Here is a 7,942-nt window from a genome sequence, read left to right on the forward strand (position 1 = left end):
ATTTTGGATGGTTGATATATACGGCAGTGAACATGTCCCGGAAGGACGGCCATTCTTCATAACCTCCATAAAATATTTCTGTGTCACATGCGGGCACCTCGAGATGGATGCCTGAACTTGCCTCTTGACTTTGAATTTGTGGCAAAAGCCACAAAACACAATAGAATCTACGCAAAATGAAGGAACAAATTCATGAGAAGTAACGGTATTTCCAATTCAAGCTAACTGAACGCAGACTTTCTGGTGCTTATATTTACTTGTTATTACACTAAAATCCCGTTATCTCAAAAATGAAAAAAGGAATATAAAATTTTTGTTTTTGCATTTTGAACTTAAGAATATAAAGAAGAAATACATGTACAAAATTTGAACTGAAATATCTATTTACATTGTTTTTACTTCACTTAAAAAATAGTGTCGGGTGAACGCAGACTTTATTGGCTATGTGTATTATTATAAATATATTTAACGCACTTTACACATATTTTTCAAGTCACTTAGTTGTTGTTCTTGTTGTAGCGGAAAAGTTCTTCAGAATTCAGATGAATTAGCTGTAATTACCAGTTCAGTGCGTTAAACATTTTCTTGTGAAAAAATTACCCTGGTCGGTCCAACACCGGGGTGTTTATAGCTCTTTTGCACCAAACTCCTTTCAGCAGCGGAAAAAATAAAATAATTAATTTTAATGTATCACAATTTTTTATTTTTAATGCATGTGTATTAAAAAAAAGCTTTTTTTTTGGTTTGTTTTTTTTTTGAAAAAAAATTATTGAAAAAATTCACTGCCCGCTCACGGATTTGTAATATTCGCGTCTAAATAAGACGATTTAAAAAAATTTCAGTTTTGAGGCCTCTTTAGTTGGGGGACCTAAACTATAAATTTACCAAAGTAATATTTAAAATAGTGCTTCATAAAGGAGCGAATCAAATGTTTGAATATGTTCATATGCATAAATAGAAAATATTTTTGACATATTTTCGTACTCTTCAAATTGTATAGTCAGTTCACCAGAAATCCATTATTTTTCCAATAGATGGCTTTTGTAATGAGAATCTCGCGTTTTAAAAGTTGGATCCGGTTACGGTATACGGCGTTAGAAAGATTTTGAGTCCTCCTATTGGCTGGGATTTAGAAAACATTCCCTGAATTCGGGGTTAAAATGGGTATGTACGGTTAGAAGGGGAAAACTTCAGTTTAGCATCCCACGATTTCAAGTTCAATAGGGGTATGGTTGGATAGAGGAATGGCCGCCGAAAACTTTTAGTTTTCGAGATATTTGCATTTTAAGTTGAAAATTTCACAAATTTTATTTTACAATTTATGCCCTTATTATACACTAACACTTCACTACAATGTTTCTACATATTTATCTTATATTAAATATTTAAATATTTGCTTTAGCATTTTATTTTTACACAATTTTCGTTATATGAACAATAACAAATGGGTTCCATGTTGACATCTAACAAGTGTTGCCATATCTATTATATATATATATTTATATTTTGAAAACGAATTAATATGAACAATAAAAGAGGATTATACCCCAAATACATGAACTATAATTTTGTTCTATCCCTTCTATTGATAAATTATGGTATTGGATTGGCGGTTATAATTATATATAATCGTGATCTGGAGAATCTCCTCTATCCAACCATACTCCTCTTAACCCTGAAATCGTGGGATGCTTAACTAAAGCCGACCCAGAAGAAGTTCTCCAGACTTAGAATATATATAAATACATAGTTGCCGTTGACTTACGTTTTTGAGCTATTTGCATTTAAAGGTCAAAAATTCAACAATTTAAAGACCCCGTTTCTTCGTTTTATATTGGATTTTCTACTTAAATTTTAACTTTTAATCCACTAACACTTCACTAAATCGTTTTTACACATTTATTTTATATTAAATATTGCATAAATAAAATTTACCTCTCCTATTTCCTACGGATACAGGTTTTCCAGATTGAGAATATAGGGCAAAATTTCGGTTTCTCCGGAGCAAAGATCTGATGGTATGGACGAATAAGATCAAGAATATATACACATATCCCACCCTGATTTTTTTTTAGAGATTTGTGTATGAAGCCCAAAAATTGTCACACGCGCACATTTTTGTTTGGTGGATATATACAATATAAAACAACATAAGCGTAAAATTCATCGTAAATCGAAAAATTGCATACTATAAATTGGTAATTTAAATACAAATGATTCACAAACCATAAGTCACCGACAACTATGTGTATAAATATCCCTAAGTTGGAGAACCTCCTCTATCTTTACCTATTAACTTAGCAAGCTTAAACTCATTCGGGGGTTGCTACTCTAAATCCCAGCCAATATGCTGTGTAGACTTTTTGGTTTATAGTCAGAAATCTTACGGCCTACCATTATTTACTTCTTATTTAGATTTGAAATTAATGTGTTAGAACATCCACAATAAAAACATCTAAATAAAATTTTAATGAAAACGTTACTTCTTTCTATATGAAAGGTTCTTTTGTATATTGCTTTTACTGTTCTATAGTTGTGTATCGAATAATCTAATTTAGCCGTAACCTTTCCTTTATTTAAATGCTTGCCGGCTTTTTGAGATTGCATTTTTCGATAAGTATCGATTAACATTAGAGCCAGCAAAATCGACCATTGTATAAATTTACATGTAACCAGTCCTAATACTATGTTCGCACCGAATTGAAATCCTCTTGAAAACACAATTTGTGGATTGTGGAACCAAAGTCGTTCTGACCGACAATGTGTGTTTTCGATGAGTTTTCATTGACAGTTCACACATCTATTTGTTTACATTTGTTATGTACCCTACAAGAAAAGTGACGGTCATCTGATCTCATCCCCTCCTCTCAATAGCTCTGCTTACGTCTTTCTCCAATCAGTGGATAGTTCTGAATGTAAAAATTCAAATGTAAATTAACAGTACTGACATATGTTGTTATTGTTGTAACGGTCCCCGTTTGGGTGATTAATTCCAGATTCGTTGTCGTCGAGGTCATCTAACGGGAGGCCCAGGAAACGAGCTGTTTCGACGAGGTCGGACCATAGGGAGAAGGGTGTTAGATGAGTGGGGTTTGTTGGGCATGCAAAGAGGTGGTTAGTGTCATGCGGAGAACCATTGCGTGCAGGACATGTGTTTGGTATGTCGGGGTCTATTCTGGATAAGTAGGAGTTTAACCTGCTACAGTATCCAGAATGAAGTTGCGCGAGGGTCACTCTGGTTTCGTGAGGCAACTCGAGCTCTACGTCTGCTATAGGTGGTTGGTGGTTTGACTCATAGTACGCCATTCACTGAGAGGGACTCGATGAAGGTGTTAACGGCTCCACTGTGAATGTGGTCAGTGCCTGTCTGAAGTTCATAGCGTCCGAAGTCCGGTCGGCGTACTGTCTGATGTCGTCGACGTAATCAAGGAAAGACCTCTTGATGTTCCTAGGAGGCGGCTCCGCTACAAGCAGGCGACTACAGGGGTGGTTTCTACGAAAGCACCCTAGCAGAAACTGTTTGGAGAGGAGTTCGTTGTGTTCCTTAACCGGAAGCATACGGGCCTCACTATGTAGGTGTTCGATTGGAGACATCAAGAGGCATCCCGTGATAGTCCGGAGTGCAGCGTACTGACAGGTCTGAAGCTTCTTCTTCTGCGTGCCACTGCATCCAGGCGACCATATTGTTCAAAGTAGACATCTGTATATACGGCATAATTCAAATTTGATTGTTTGGGTTTGAAGTCGAGTAAAAATGAGTCTTCGGATGTATGCTTTTCAACATTTTCTTTCAACAAATATTTGCTCGATTTATTTTTACACTTATTAAAATTTCGTGAAGAAAGCGCTTGAGTTGCCTTAGCAGGTGGAATCTTGAATACTTCTGGCGATATAGGTATTAGTCGTTTATTTTTTCTAGAAATTTTCAAATGATTATTAAAGGTGCTCTTTTACTCCTTTTGTAAGCGTTCAGAGTTTTTAGTTAGAGCTACATTTTCAGCCAAATTTCCATTTCTCGGCTCGTTTGAAGTAGGGCATTTATAATCAAAATTAGTGTTCAGATTTATGTCATTCAAATTAGCTTCATAATACTGCTTCTGTAGATCAATCTGTGATTTTGTGCGATAACTGAAAGGTTGCGAATGTTCATCGCGGTATGCCCCTAATACATCATCATAAATAATTTTTAGAGCCACTTTCTGAGCGGTATATGTATGGAGGTTGATTCCATCATAAATATAATTCGTTTTCTCATTGGTAGCCTTTACTTGATTTGTTTTCAATTAGTTTTTTTGTTTTTCAGCATTTTCGGTTTTAGTCAATTTTTTGGTTGTAGTTGGAGGAAGTGGCGGTGGAGACGATGGAGGTTTTAATTTTCCAAGTTGATGTGATTGTATTGTGTGTTTAGCGCGTGCAACCAAAGTGTTGGACAATAAATTTTGAGTCTGCAAATTAATATTATCATTTAATGAATTCGATGTTTTACTATTATTGACATTGGGCGAATAATTTTGTCCTCTGCTCTTTGAAGACGACGGCAAAATATGTTTGACACTTGTTGTACTTAAACTAGCACAAGATGAGATAGACGAAGATAAATTTGATGATAACGATGAAGCAGACAGAGACATATTTTCCAAGTACTTCAAAGAAATTTCAGGTGTTATTAGAGTTTCGTTAATGATCTCATTTTGTTGAGTTGCTTTCAAAGTATACCAAAGCGTGCCATATGATGATTTTGTAGTGGTTATATCAGATGCAATACGCTGAGCTAATGGATTTAAATTATAAAAATAATCTTGTGCCATTTGCAGATTTAACGAGGTAAACTGGAAAGCGGCCATTTTTATAACACTCATTTTTATGTAGCTCATACAAACGGGAGTTATCACGACTTTCCTGATAATTCCATTCTAAATAATAGAAAATTGTGTTACTACCATCAGTAAACAGCTTTGATTACATGGCAAGTGGGTTACGAGATTCGGTGTTCCAATGGAGTTAAATTCTGATCAAGAATGAAATCTCGAGTCAGCTTTAAGTTAAGAAATGTATCAGAAACTAGGTCTCCGGAAAACAGATAGAATTAACTCCAAGAAGAGAAGGACGGCTGAAGAAGTTATTTCTAATAGGTGGAGGGCAGTGTGACGACCACGGATGATAGAACAAAATCGAATCGACGATAAATTGTCAGAAGCAACTAGTTAGCGAATTCGTAGTTAAAGATTTACTATATAAGGGATGCTGGATTGTGCAGCATACACAGTTCTAATTATAGTGTTGCCGTGTAAAGAGCAACTAAGCTATAAGCAAGAATTTAGCAATCAAACCAAAAACAAATTTCGACCGCATATTTCTGGTAGTTGGAACTAGCAAAGCATTCCTTATTTCGATAATCCTTGCTGAGGTACCATCAAGAATTGGCATCCCAATGGCCGTTGCATCATCTGGCATCGCAGCAGCTTTATTAAATGGAGGTAGAACAGCTCATTTGGCATTTAAGGGTCGTTAGGGACCTAACCAAAACTTTATCGGCAACATGTTGAAAAATGGTTTCTCAATATCTGGTTAGCAACATTCTGTCAGTTAAGTTCTGGTAAACTGTTCCGAATAAAGGAGCCTTGGTTAGTTTCTAACCAGAAAATTAAATGACACCTGTTCGCTGTAAAATCTCAAGTAAAAATCAGCAGCATAAATGGCTTTCGGACGCGGACTTTTTTGTCGTTCATTCTCATTATATGTTATTTGAGTATTCACAAGGTGTCATATTGTGTCATATCGCCATATTGTTTTATTTTTTTATGACTGTCATATCAACACTGTTGTTGTTTCCCATGCAAAATTGAAATACGACAAATACAACATGACGAGGTATGTTTTTTGAGTGTACTATTTCTTCAGCTGTATATGTTTACGTTTTTATTGTTGACGTTTAAGTGCCTAAAATTAATAAATTAGTTAAATTTCATAAATTTCTTTAATAATATGGAAGGAAACCATGATATTCCAGTAAATTAAGTTAAAGAAAAGTAAAAACCAAAACGCCGCCATTTCAACATAAAGAAATTTTATTTTTGTCACTTTCTCGGTGCATTTTTGTATTCTTAATTTTTTACTACTAGCTGGTGAAGTGTATTAATATTACACAATATGACATACAACAATTAAGGGGTGCTCACATGTGTCGTATTTTTTAAGATTCTTGAAATACGACATAAAACATAAGACAAAGCTTGTGAAATGCCTATATGCATATTTGCATTCATATATGCATATTTCATACAAAAAAGAGGTAATAACCTTAATATTTCCGAAAATTATGTAAATATTCCTTTGAAACCGAGCTCTGTTGCAACCATGCAAAGCATTTTAAAATGAAAAGAATACGACGAATTGCATAGCAACGAGCTGTTACGAAATAGATCACATAGCGTTTCTCCTCCTCGTCCCCTCGCTTACGAAAACCGGTTTTGACAGCAAAAAGAGTCCTCTTCTAAACATGTAGATATACAGTTATGCGTGTTCACAATGCAAGTTTGTTCACAATAATCAAACTATTTGTAGGTAAGCTAACCACAACTTGGCGAAAACGGTTCTGTCAGTCAAAGCTGGTGTATTGAGAAAGTGGGCCTTATTTTATTAGTTTATAATGAAAAAGTTTAAGTGAAATGAATAGAATAATGTTGCGTAAAAAAATTTGGATTATATTCAACTAAACGCATTCATCTATTGACAATTATTATGGTTATCGAATTCACTTCTCCCACAAAAATTTTTTGACACCTTTTATATCCGAAGGAACATTTAAAAAACTCATTTTTAATGGGTTACTAGAGGATCTCGTACATTATTTATAAACTATTCAATACAATAAAATTGTATTTATGAATAAAAACGAAAACGTTATTGCCGGTGTAAGAATAACCCCGCGGATTACTTCCAAATTAGAAAATTATTGATACTACTTTTCATCGATTTGTTATTAAGCTCAAAGAAATATTAAATATATTATGTTGATTTTTTTTTACAAACTTTATATTCAAGTTGGTAACTAATGAGTAATTTTCAAAGTTGTTAGTTGATAAGATTTGAGTAATGGAAGAAGGTAGATCATTCTTAATTTTTAACAATAATATTCATAGTTTTTCTTTATAAACATTTTCAAATTCAAATTGATTTAGCTCTTTTGTATTGCATTGTACATCTGGCAGTATCATTGGAAAACGTGGCAAAAAGACCATTTCTCCATTAAATTTTCAAGTCAAAATGGTTGCTACAGTAATATTTCCTGTAATATTTTTGATTACCAAACGTGTACCGTTACATAATTAAGATGGATTCAAATTACGCTGAATAATAATAGGTGAACCAATTTTTAACCTAAGATTATGTGATGAAATTCCGAGATTCTAGATAATATATTGTTCCAATTTCATCATCAACAGTAGTTATTTAAAATGCATCTGGTAACTTGCAACAACTATTGCAACTGGAAACTATTTTAATCAACTTCTACATTTTTGGCCGCTAGTGTAGTTAGTTGATCCAAAATAATAAATTTTTATTTTTCGGAACGTACTCTCAATTAATTAAGCTTTTTTTTCGTTATACACTGCGTACTTGTTAAATTGTATTGTTTCTTAGGGTGGATCAGTTTGTAATTGCTTGCACACATTTATGGTCCATTGAAGTGTTTCACCATCCATGCTAAGACAGCACCACTGAAAACTTCATCGTTGCCGTTTAAATCGTGCATTGTTCTGTGCAATGCTTAGAGAATATTTGTGGGCTATTATGCTCTCATCTTAAATTATAATTGAACTTTTTATCAACACTGCTCTATTCCGCTATTTTTTATATTAGAAGTTGCGTTTGGTTATTTTTGAGTGCCTCTGCGTCATTCGTCGATAATTTAGCAAAGTAGCCGCAACGCCTTGTCGAT

The 7,942-nt window shown here is 34.2% G+C and overlaps 1 pseudogene; it reads right to left on the minus strand.

Annotated features, from left to right (window-relative positions):
• Positions 1 to 305: 305 nt before the first annotated feature.
• On the minus strand, positions 306 to 4,866 carry LOC138857994 (uncharacterized; annotated as a pseudogene).
• Positions 4,867 to 7,942: the final 3,076 nt, after the last annotated feature.

This window comes from Bactrocera oleae, chromosome X (assembly GCF_042242935.1).
Source record: "Bactrocera oleae isolate idBacOlea1 chromosome X, idBacOlea1, whole genome shotgun sequence".
NCBI lineage: Eukaryota > Metazoa > Arthropoda > Insecta > Diptera > Tephritidae > Bactrocera > Bactrocera oleae.